Genomic DNA, 13121 nt, shown 5'->3' on the forward strand with positions numbered 1-13121 from the left:
ATCCGCAATCGGAGACCCCTCTCCGCACAACGCATCTAAAATGTGTTGGGCTCGCAAACCGTCCCGCCCACACGAAGTCCCTTTAGGGAAAGACTTAATGCACCCAAGCACGCTATCAACGTCCACGACAAGGGGAGACTCAGAAAGCAAGGAAGCAGGCATAATCGGAGGTGCCATGATGGGATGCTTAGACAACAAAGCGTTCAAAGTATCCTTACCGAAAGGTGTAACCCCTGAAGAGCATAATACCTTGACCGCAGCAGTGAAATGCCCGTTCGCAACTTTTCGCAAACATTGTTTAACATTGGCGCCCAACCCGGCGTTGTCAGACTCGGGTACAAACGCATCACCACCCGGGGCATCTCCTAGGGGTTGGTTAAAAAGCGATATAAGGAGCTCAAAGAAACCGTCACGGTCACCCCAAGCGGATAGCGACCGTTGAATAATTCGGCATTGCTCAGACTTTCTATTGCCAGACCTGCGTTGCTGACGATTAGAAGGTCTGAAAACTCGTAAGGTGCAACGTGGTAACAACAACAGTTTCACCCACGCCTCAACAGACTCTGGCATACCCGCCACCTTACCCAGAGCACCCACTAAGGCTTGGGAAAAAGCCATACGACAACTATGAGGAATGTTTTTAACAGTCGTAATAGGAAGAGTGAATACACGCTCAAGGAGAGCTACATCCACCTCCACCCTTCCCACCGCGACAACTTCTCTCCCAACATGTGGCTTCGCAATCCCCACTATATATTCCTCCACATCTCCCGTGACACACTTGTACCAGACCGACCCGTCATCATGATGGCACCCCCGACGGAGAGCATGTGACTCCATACACGCTCCACACATCCACCTACGCGAGACCTTTAAAACCTCACCAACCGAAATAAACAAATCCAAATTTGTCGAGATCGCCTCCCGTAAGGTCTCTTTCTTGTCATCCGATGACAAATGAAGCCGCTTAATATGTGCGGCCAATCGAACCCCCTTGGACCCCGGTAATCCATCCGGGCAACAGTGGAAGCCTCTAAACGGACACGGCCAAACAACCTCCTCAATAGCCCCGGTCATACCACCCCCGACCCACAAAACACCCCGGTAGCCAAGTACCACACCAAGAAAAATAATAATAAAACAAAACTCGAGTTGAGTTTGAGGAATGAACACCCGAACCAAAGAGTAAGGAGGAGAGCAACCACAAATTAACGTCCATGTAATGCTTTCTTTTTTTAATGAGATGGTTTAGTTTTGATGGGCGAAACGGTAAAATGACAAATTTACGTGGTAACAAGATTTACAAGAATATCCTACAATTTGTTTTGTACGTTATCTATTATATGAACAAATAATAAAGTTCTCAGATTTAGTACATCAAATTGGAAAATTTTAGTTAGTTTATATTGTAACCATATGAAGAAACACTAACCGTACCCCGGACAGATTACTGGTAACCTGGGGGTTGGATAGCTGTTTCCCACGAGGGGTTAGACCCTTGGAAGATGGTTCTTCTGATAACCTGCAAAACAGACACCGTGAGCTCGTCACTGAGAAGGGGGGGGGGGGGGTTCCTCCTTGTGACCACCCTCCGGCGTGAGAATCAGACTAGATTGCTCTTTAAATATAAAAGTATATTAAGAGATTGCTAGAGCAGATATCAGGTATAATATGATGATAATGTAGTAAGATGATCATACAAGGTAAGATGAGATGGTCATACCATTTGTGGTATTTATAGCCGAATGTAGGTTTCCAAAGAGGTATGGCCGGCTGCAACAGTGTTCCTGTTCCACCAACAGTAGCCTACGCACGTGCCCTGCTGGTAGTTGGTGGGTAGGTAGCGGCTGATAGTGACCAGGCCTGCTGTATACTATTCCTGTTCCACCAACTGACGGCTACGCACGTGGTATGGCAGTAGTTGGTGAGTAGGCAGCGGCTAATAGTGATACAGTACAGGAGCATGCTGCTCGCCATACTGTATCAATGAGCTGTCGTATCTCTGATCAGATCTTTCGCCCATACCTCGTCAGGTACAGTAAAAGATCCTTCAGTATACGGACTGGCTTATTTGGGCGGGAGTATTCCCCCTCCCGCCTCTGTGCGGGATTGCTCCCGGCTTGGCTCATTCCTTCAGGTGACACTGAATGATCGAGAGCTAAGTGCCTTGTGCGTGTAGCCATGCTGCGCGGGTGGCCTTCCCTAATGGCTTGTATCCGAGGCTGCGGGGACAGGCGGAGTCCTTCACCATTGGGAAGCATTTCCTGCGGGACCAGCTTGCGTACTGCGTGTAAGGACGTCACGTCTCTGAGCATGGTTGGTCCTGCGGATCCAGTTGGTCTCTGCGCAGACGTCCCTGTTTAAGGTGAGTCTTGCGGGTCCAACTGGGCTCTGCTGGGACCTACCTTTTCAAGTCCCCCCAGTCCAATGTTCTTCTCATGAGTGTTTAATAAAGTGAGGTGAACTTTTGGACTTGAGCAAAGGGTTTTGAAAAGGGTTTTGTAAGGTTTTCCATGGGGATTCTTTCCGCGGAAGTCCTTGTCACTTGCAGAAATGCCCGAGTTTCCTGCTTGGTCTTTGGGTATGATGCGGGTAGGTCTGTAACCTCCTCGCAAGTCAGGAGCATTGAGTCCCAGTTGTATGTATTTTCCATGAGGTTTTGGTAGTTTTGAACATAGTGATCAATTATGTTAAGACCACCAATTCCATCCTGGAGCTTCAAACAACGTAGTTCTCGACGTTCCCGCTATGCGGGGATGTTATTTCCGTTTCCGCAAGCATTGCCCAGAAGATCCTTCTTGGTTTCAATTCCCAGCGGAGCGCTAGGTATGTGAAGGGTTTTGCCTTAACACTGTACCTGCGCTCGTCTTACGGTTACTTAACTTCCAAGGTATTCCTGGCGTCAATTCCCTGCGGGTGCTAGGTATGTGAAGGGTTTTGCCTTTACACTGTACCCGCACCCGTCTTATAGTTACTTGGTTGCCGAGGTACTTGGCTTCAATTCCCTGCGGGTGCTAGGTATGTGAAGGGTTTTGCCTTAACACTGTACCCGCATCCGTCTTACGGTTACTTGTTCACCAAGGTTTTCTTGGCTTCAATTCCATGCGGGTGCTAGGCATGTGTAGGGTTTTGCCTTAACACTGTACCCGCAGCCGTCTTACGGTTACTTGTTTGCCAAGGTTTATTTGGCTTCAATTCCCTGCGGGTGCTAGGTATGTGAAGGGTTTTGCCTTAACACTGTACCCGCATCCGTCTTACGGTTACTTGCTTGCCAAGGTGTAAGGGGTATTTTCCCGCTTACTTTTTAATATTTTCGAATTTTGAATTTTGAAATTCGAAGAGTTGGTGAAAAGATAAGTCCAAACCTCTGAAACGTCGTGCGACGGTTTCTTCTGACTGTGTCAGGACGTGCAGGAAGTTATGGTGACGTGACAGAACATGGTCATTCCAGTCGCTTTTTCAGGCGCGTGGGCGCGATTTTTCGGGCGCGTGGCCGCGAAATTACTGGCACACGTCCTTTCTACAGTTGTTGCCAGCTTGCTTTTTGCCACGTGTCATAGTTTCATTGCACCGTTGATTTCTCTCTCCTCCGCATTAAATTCACCGCATTAATTGCGATTAGTATATAAAGGGGGAGAGGCCTCTTTGTAATCCACACTTTCACCTCTCTTCTTCTTCTTAGTGATTTCCGGCAAATACTCCCCTTTTTCAGGCAAGCATTTTCCCGAAATCACTTCTTTCTGCAAAAATGTCTTCTCATGATGCTGAAGCTGTAGCCGACGATAGGAGTACTGCTGGCGAATGCCAGTGTGCTCTACCTGTCGATCAGTACCAGTACATCGTCAGGAAGTTCATGCTCGAGTCTCTCGAGCCTGAGTTTCCTGAATCCCACCAGACTGTGTACGATGCCCCCAGTGGCAAGATCGGGGTATATGCTGCATTCTTTGTTTATGGGAACCTTAGGTTCCCATTGACAAAGTTTGTGTACCGTGTCCTGGAGAGGCACGGGGTGCACCTGACCGAGGTGCATCCGATGGCGATTGCCAAGGTCCGGCACTTCGAGTGGGTGTGTCGGATTCTGGGTATTGAGCCCTACGTGGACCGCCTGATGACCTTCTATACTTGGAGGTGCGTCCAGGGGTGGTACACCCTGACAACCCGTATCAAGGGTTTGAAGATCTGCGTGACCGAGCGCAGTCTCCGATCGTGGAAGCGGGAGTTCTTCTACATCTCTGCCCGCGCCATCCCCATTGCTATGAAGTTCAAGAAGGGTCAAGCGCTTCCGAGCCTTCACGCTTCCAGCTACCAGGAGGCGGAATGGTTCGCGAAGATATCCCGGGTCCAATCTCCGGTTTACCGGTTTGCGTAGTCCGGGATGGTGCTGCTGGGGATGAGCCGGGTATGGAAGGATGCTTCCCGGTTTCCCATCCTTCTTGAATACGGTTTGAACTCTATTCCTTATGGTATGTCTTGTCTTTCTTGCTGATATTAGTTAATTTTCTAACTGTTTCTTTTTCATTCAGAGGGGAATAATTTGGAGTCGCTCCTGTTCCCGCGGGAAGCTGACAGTCCCGTGCGGGTGGGCACTCGTGCTCTGGACGACAATGAGTTGCCCATCCTGGAGCAAACGGCGGATAGGTTTGTGGAGGTCTATCCGCCGGGCCAAGAGATCCTGAGCCACCGGCGGCCAGGTAAGGAGATATTCTATCCTGAACCCCTCAATGCTGTACCCGTTGCTGGAAATCCTTACATCCTATCTTCTTCTGAGGAATCCGCAGATGGTCCTCCCCTTGTACGGAAGAAGAAGGCTGCTGTCGGCGTGAAGGGGAAGGAGAAGGCCTCCACAGCTGATCCAGTTGTTCTATCTGACTCGGAGTCAGATAGTGAAGAGGTGGCGGGGGAGCCTGGTGGTGAGAAGACTACTGCTCCGGAGGCTACGATCGTTACCTCTGGAGAACCAACGAAGACGACGGTGACCGGTACCAAGAGGCCGGCTCCATCGGGTTCCTCCCCGCCCGTCCGTACGTTCAGGGTCAAGAAAACCCGTAAGTACAATCATAGTTTGTCTTTGTAGATTTATTACTTCATAAATTTATCTTAACACTTTCTTCTTTGTGCAGGCGTGGATGTTGACGCATTCCGGGGTGAAGCGCAGAGGAGTACCCTTCCGCCAATGACGGTAGGCTTGGTCAGCCTACCTGAGGCGTCGACCCAGGTGCCTGCGCCTGCTACCCGCTGGTTCAGTTGCTCCCTCTGAGCAGACTGTTCCAGCTGAGATGACGTCACCCGCCGGCTGTGAGTGCGATTTTTACAGCATCCTTCACAGAGCCGGCGGTTACTGCTGCTGCCTACGAGGCGGCGACCGCGGCGGCGACCACAACGGCGGCCTCGGCGGCTGCCACCATGCCCGCGCCACCGGCACCGATGGCCGGACCATCAGGTACGCGCAGGGCTTCCCGCCGATCTTTGCCACCTTCCCGTCTGCCTGACCTGTTGGATGGATTTCCTTTAGGTTCAGGTGATGGGTTTGGCGGCTATCGGCCTGTCATTGACCCTACAGGTGCGTAGGGTTCCTTTCTTTTCTCTTGTTTTTATCATCTTTTCCTTACTGCCTTTGTTTCTTTTGCAGTGTCGGATTCCAATGAAGTGTATGTTCCGCGATGGAACATACGCCGAGGAACAACCCTTCGCACACCTGTGGAGTGCGTGGACTGGGCTCGCCACGCTGCTCCTCCGGGTGCGTTGGGGGAAGCCATGGTTAGCTACCAGGAGGGTAGGCTAACTAATGAGCTTCGGGTTCTCCAGGCCCGGATGCAGCCGCGCGTCGAGCTGCTTTGTCGTGAAAACGACAAGTTGAAAGCAGCTCGCGCCAAGGACATATCTGAGGCGCGTGCTCTTCGGGAGGAGAACCAACAGCTGGCGGCAACTGCCGCCGACAAGGAGAAGGCCTTCAAGGCCCTCGAGGTTGAAGTTCAGGCGCGACTCGAGGCCCGCTCCAAGGCTGCCCAAGCTGTGAATGAACAGCTTCGGCTGGCCAGGGAGACTGCGCGAAACGCAACCGAGAGGGCTGCCAAGGCTGAAGCCGTTGCTGAGCCTTTGCGTGTGGAGAATGAGGAGCTCAAGGCCAAATTAGAGGCTCTCCAACGCGCTCATGATGCCTTGGCAATGGAAGATGCCAAGAAACTCCAGGAAATCCTGGACCAGAGGGGGGTGCTTGACCACACCGAGCGGAAGCTTAAGGGCGTCGAAGAGGCTGCCGCAAGGGAAGTTTTACTTGCCAACCTTAACAAGAGCGAAGCCGAACGCGCCCATAAAGAAGCTCAAACTGCCCTTCAATGGCTTCTTCGAGAAGCGTTGCCTCAGGTATGTTTAGTTTTATCTTCACGCTTTTCTTTTGTAAGAAAAGGTTCTAATACTTGTGTTCTTTGTAGGTTGTGCGTCGGGTCTTTTCAGAGACCTCTTACGATGATGCTATGACCGCAGCCCTCAACGCTTCTCATGAGGATGGGGAAAAGGCCGGCTTCCTGCTTGGTCTAGGGTTTGTTGAGAAAGGCGTCCCGCCTTCCAACTTCCCTTTGTTCGATGTGGATACCGAAGCCATTTATGACCAAGCATTGAACCAATACGCCGCCTTCCCGCATCCAGTGGTGGAGAAGGTGGACGAAGTAGCTGCTGCTGATGATGGGTTAGCTGTCCTCAAAGCGTTCCTCGAACCACCCCGTTCTTCTGACGGAGCGGGTCCAAGTGGAAGCGGCCCTGAAGCTTGATCCTGAAGATCCCTTCCCATTGCTAAGATAGACTTGTATAGTTTTATTCTTTTAGGCGGGTAGTTACCCGGCCATTCTTGTAATATATTCTTGAAATATTAATCTTTTTGCGTATAAGATTGTTATTTCCCTCTTTGGGTTCCTTGCTTTATAAACTTATGACTTGCATACTTAGTTTAAATTAGCAATTTTCCAAGTGTTTAGAATAAGAACCTTTGAACGTGGTTGATAATGGGTTAAAGTTTCGCTTCCTCCTTCGTGATTGTGCGGGTAGAACCGTCACTTGCACTTGGTAGGATGGCTAAACTTTAGCCTTCATCTGACCTGCGTGTAGGTTTTCCTTTTCGAAATTTCTTAAGGCATTAAGATAAGTTAACCTTTGAACGTGGTTGATAATAGGTGTGAAGTTTTGCTTCCTCTTTCGTGATTGTGCGGGTAGAACCGTCACTTGCACTTAGTAGGATGGCAAAACTTTAACCTTCATCTGACCTGCGTGTAGGTTTTCCTCATCTTTTGAGGATAAGTTAACCTTTGAACGTGGTTGATAATAGGTGTGAAGTTTTGCTTCCTCTTTCGTGATTGTGCGGGTAGAACCGTCACTTGCACTTAGTAGGATGGCAAAACTTTACCCTTATCTGACCTGCGTGTAGGTTTTCCTTATCCTTTTAAGAATTTTGTTTTTGATCATTCGACGCGCGGTTGTCGATAGGTTAGTGTTCAGTTTCCTTTCATGATTCATGCGGATAGACCGGCACTTTCATTTAATGGGAGAATTGAACTTTTCCTTCAACTGACCTGCGTGAAGGTTTGCCACGTTATTGGGTTCGTGCGGGTAGGACCGCCTTCCCACGCAACGACTTCACGTAATGTGAATGCCGTCACCAGTGTTGCATAGTTTAACCGTTCGACGCGCGGTTGCGTGAAGGTTTGTCACGTTTTTTGGGTTTGTGCGGGTAGGACCGCCTTCCCATGCAATGTCCTCACGTAATTATGCGGTGAAAACCGGCATATTTGTGTTCAGAAAAGTATAAATGTAAAATCATCAGCTTCGATGTTCTTAAAAGAGAATCATTTCCATTAGAAGTGGCTCTTGGCCTTTTCTTTACAAATTGGAATTGATTTACATGCAAACTGTGTAAATGAGCTCCATTCCATGTTGGGATGGGAGCGCCATCGAGCCGATACGCACCTGGTTCGGGATCTCGTTCTTTACGCAGCATGTAGTCTCAATGTTGCTGGAATTTTTATTCGTTTTCCCCAGCTGGGGTTCTACACGCATCCGCCTGCTCAGCCTTTATTGCGCCACGAGGTGCGCGAGCGTCCCATCTCTGACAAATGCTTCGACCATGTCTTTTACATCTATGCATTCTTCAGTGTTGTGGCCCTTTGTCTTGTGAAAGTCACAGTATTTGCTCCGATCAGCATCGTGACGATGTCGGATTATCGGAGGTTTTGGCCACGGGAGCTCTTCAGTGGCGAATATCTCAGTGACGCTTTTGGTGAGTGGCGTCCATCTGGAGTTTCGGTGCGGCTGTACATTATCCCTTCCGCCCACTCGATGTTGCAAGCCGGATGAGGTGTCAAAGTTTACCCTTGACTGCCAAATGCCTAGCTTTCGCTTTTTATTTAGTCTGGCGGTGAGGACGTTGTCTTCTCTCGTCTTCTGAGTGTAGAGGTTTGTGCTCTGTGGGAGATCTCTACCCAGTTGCTTCTCCGTTTCCGCATAGCGTTTTGCTGCTGTCATGATGCCATCCCATGTGGATGGCATGCCATCTTTACCCGTTAGGGTGCGGATGAGCTCTGGGTCATGTGCGCCCTGGATGAAGGCAGCGCGAACAAGATCTTCGCTGATATTGCCCAAACTTAGCTTCTTTGAGTTGAAGCGAGTGATGAAGTTTGGCAGAGATTCATCTTCCTCTCGTATGCATTTGAGGATTGTCCATTGCTCCTCGGTATACTTCCGTTGCTGGCTGAAGTGTTGGCTAAACTTCTGTTGGAAGTCTGCCCAGTCGTAGATGTGGTTGACCGGTAGACGATCAAACCAAGCTCTAGCAGCCCCCACCAGCGTCATTTGGAACATGTAACACCACGTGGGTTCCGTCCAATTGCTGACGGTTGCCCCCGCTATGAACCTGTTCAAATGATCGTCTGGATCAGATATACCGTCATATGTGCCTATGTTGGGCATTTGTTTGGCACTCTTTGGGGCGATTGCCTCAGCAATGTCCCTTGCAAATTTGGACGTTCCTGCATTTGCAACGTTTGGTCTGAACGTTTTAGAGAAGTCTCGTGGACTTCCACCTGTGCTTTTTGGTTTGAAGGCTTGTCCAAAATGCCTTTTCGGTTGGGATTCCGTTTCCTTACGCTTCCCTTTTGCCCTATGGCGAGGGTTCGCGTCGGAGTCGGATTCCTCCGAGTCATCCTCCCAGTACTCGAATTCGTCGGCCTGTTGCACGGAACGCAAGCGTTCGTCCAACTCAGCCTGGAATTCCTTTTGTCGTGCCTCCGCCCATGCCTTAACTTCATCGAGAGTCTGGCGGGGGAGTCTTCGTTTCTCAAACTGGGTATCGGTGGATCCCAGTAGTCGATCATTTACTGCACTTGCCCCAGCTTTGGTAAGTGGGGTAGTGTTCGTAAAATTTACTTCACTTGCCCCTGCTTGGGTAACCGGGGTAGTGTTTGTAAAAACTGTGTTGCCGGTATTCCCCGCAGTAGCTGGGGTTGTGGTTACCGGCATCTCTCTAACCATCTTTGTAGAAGTTTGAAAAAACTGGAGAAAAATAAAGTTTTAGCTTTATGCACGGATGGCGCCAATGAAGAAACACTAACCGTACCCCGGACAGATTACTGGTAACCTGGGGGTTGGATAGCTGTTTCCCACGAGGGGTTAGACCCTTGGAAGATGGTTCTTCTGATAACCTGCAAAACAGACACCGTGAGCTCGTCACTGAGAAGGGGGGGGGGGGGTTCCTCCTTGTGACCACCCTCCGGCGTGAGAATCAGACTAGATTGCTCTTTAAATATAAAAGTATATTAAGAGATTGCTAGAGCAGATATCAGGTATAATATGATGATAATGTAGTAAGATGATCATACAAGGTAAGATGAGATGGTCATACCATTTGTGGTATTTATAGCCGAAGGTAGGTTTCCAAAGAGGTATGGCCGGCTGCAACAGTGTTCCTGTTCCACCAACAGTAGCCTACGCACGTGCCCTGCTGGTAGTTGGTGGGTAGGTAGCGGCTGATAGTGACCAGGCCTGCTGTATACTATTCCTGTTCCACCAACTGACGGCTACGCACGTGGTATGGCAGTAGTTGGTGAGTAGGCAGCGGCTAATAGTGATACAGTACAGGAGCATGCTGCTCGCCATACTGTATCAATGAGCTGTCGTATCTCTGATCAGATCTTTCGCCCATACCTCGTCAGGTACAGTAAAAGATCCTTCAGTATACGGACTGGCTTATTTGGGCGGGAGTATTCCCCCTCCCGCCTCTGTGCGGGATTGCTCCCGGCTTGGCTCATTCCTTCAGGTGACACTGAATGATCGAGAGCTAAGTGCCTTGTGCGTGTAGCCATGCTGCGCGGGTGGCCTTCCCTAATGGCTTGTATCCGAGGCTGCGGGGACAGGCGGAGTCCTTCACCATTGGGAAGCATTTCCTGCGGGACCAGCTTGCGTACTGCGTGTAAGGACGTCACGTCTCTGAGCATGGTTGGTCCTGCGGATCCAGTTGGTCTCTGCGCAGACGTCCCTGTTTAAGGTGAGTCTTGCGGGTCCAACTGGGCTCTGCTGGGACCTACCTCTTCACCATAGAAGAGCCACTGGTTGCATTTGGTCAAACGCGTGGGGGTTGAAGGTGGTTATTGATTTAGTTAACTACATAAATTAAAAAATAATTACTATATTCTGATTGGAAGATTGTATATATATATATACCCATAGATACACTCTTGAATATTCATTCATTACTACTTTCTTCTTTGCATAAGCTTACAAGTTGACCTCAATGGCGACCATGAAGTTTGCTTTGGTCTCCTTAACTCTTTTTGTTCTTCTTGAAGCTTATAATGCTAGACATTTACGTGGTATAATTAAATATCCTAATTTTGATAGTTTCATTATTTTCTTTCTAGCTTTGTGATTATTAATTCGTTTTGTTTTGTAGACGTGTCTATGAAAGGAAGCTTTGAAGGACGGCCCCTGTTTCAATGGGCCGTAATTCAAATGGTAACCGGAGAACAAAAACAACGGTTACCAAAATCTTCTCTATTGTCATCGTCATATGACCATACTACTTATGGCCGAGTTAATTCATCACCACCACCTCCAAAAGTAGCACCGTCAAAGGGCCAAGAAACTTTTGGCTATGTTAACTCATCACCACCATCACCACCGCCGCCAAAGGTAGCACCGTCAAAGGGCCAAGCAACTTATGTCCAAGTTAACCCATCACCATCACCACCACCCAACGGTGCACCGTCAAAAGGCCAAGAAACTTTGGGTCGAGTTAACTCGCCATCACCACCACCACATGCACCGGATTATCCACATCAAATGAAGATAGGTGGGACCGGCTGCTATCTTACGTCGCTAGAGTATTTAAGTACGATGTGGAATATATAGAGTTGCTTATTGCTTAAAAAGTGTTATTAATTCATGTTGGTCAAACAGTTATAGGTCATGTGAGTATTTAAATACCGGTCTGACGGAAGTATGTTTAAACATTAATATTTTTCATAATCTATATCTATATATATCTATATGTATATAAAACATATTAGAAGTATAAAATGGTAATTTATCGTTTTTTTGTCTTTAACTGCCAGACGCTGTAAAAATTTAATGCTGTTCCATGTTTCCGTCCGGCATTCTTCCTCCGGCCACGCCGTAAAAATTTAATGCTGTTCAATGCTTCCGTCCGGCAATCTTCCTCCGGCCAAAGTTAATTGCTCCATTTATATCCAACACTTGAAATCACCAAACACTTCCAATTGTTACCTCCTATTTATTTCAGTCATCTATCCATCACCGGCAATTAACATCCTGATTTGGGTAATTGGGGTTTTGGATAACGACATGACATGAAGAAGAGGAGGTTTCATAATTTTGCAAGAGGAGGTAAGTAATTATCTATAAATATTACAAAATTGTTATTTGTTAGGTGATTATCAATGATTGCAGTTATCCAGAGTTTTTTTTTTTGGTTGATATAGTTGTTATTCCAGAAACATACTGGCAACTACAAACATGAGCCATACACAATTTATGATTTGAAGGGTGTCATTATGCTAGCAATTTCTTAAGATGCTGAAGATATAGGTTTAACTTTTGTTGAGTTTTCATTTATTGCTAAGAATATTGCTAAACAGTGTCATTTACCAATAGTTTGTGCTCATTAATGTAGGGGATGCCACCTGTTTGTGCTCATTTTGGATTCCCAAATCTAATAGTGATAAGATTCCCACTGTTGAAGATTCTGTTGCTATGCCATTTATGTACAGAATGAAGAAGTTGAGGTTTTACCATACAACTTCTTGATAAGGATTCCTAGATATGAAAATGAACACTAAAAGGATCAAATTAGAAGTCTGCAGTTGGTTGTTAAGGAGAAGACACACATTTGAATCGATATCCATGGAATAAGGGTGACAAGTTTTGAAATCTTTGATTTCCGAGTTTAGAATTTCGCTTAATGCTATTATCTTATTTTTTTCTTCTACAGGCAAAGTTGAAAGCACACAATGCATATAATGCAGCAAAAACAGAGGAAATCGAAGCAACGGGTTAGTGAAATGCATATAGACTCAGGTCATGCTATTATCAACAAGTTAAAAACCGTTCCCGTTACCGAAATTGATACCGATTTGGTACCGTCGGTACCGAATCGGTACCAAAGTTTTGCGTTTCAGTACCGGTACGGTACGGGACCGATATTTCCTGAAGTTTACCTTCAATACTGGTACCGTCCCGGTACCGAACCGATTCTTTCGTTACCGGTACCGGTACCAATAATTTGTGATATTCAGGATCGGGATTTATGGTACCGATCTCATCCCTATTTCTCTTTACATGGCATATTTGTGTTTTGGAATATTTTAGAATTTCACATTCTAATTAGTATGGCAGCTAGGGGTTAGTGAAATGCATATAGACTCAGTTCATGCTGTTACCAACAGGTTAAAAAATGTAATGTGTGTTGAACATATTGATGGCAGTGTATAATACTATGACTCACTCTTTTTTCTTTTTAAGTATGTTAATATTCTTGGGTAGTCTTTTGAGTGTTTGCTTTTAATGCAAATGTTCAAATATGGAGCATATTATACAATATGAGCATTGCTTTTAAAAGATGA

This window comes from Bidens hawaiensis, unplaced genomic scaffold (assembly GCF_021521415.1).
Source record: "Bidens hawaiensis isolate Kalapana, Puna unplaced genomic scaffold, B.hawaiensis_p1.1 tig00028703_1, whole genome shotgun sequence".
In the NCBI taxonomy this organism is placed as follows: domain Eukaryota; kingdom Viridiplantae; phylum Streptophyta; class Magnoliopsida; order Asterales; family Asteraceae; genus Bidens; species Bidens hawaiensis.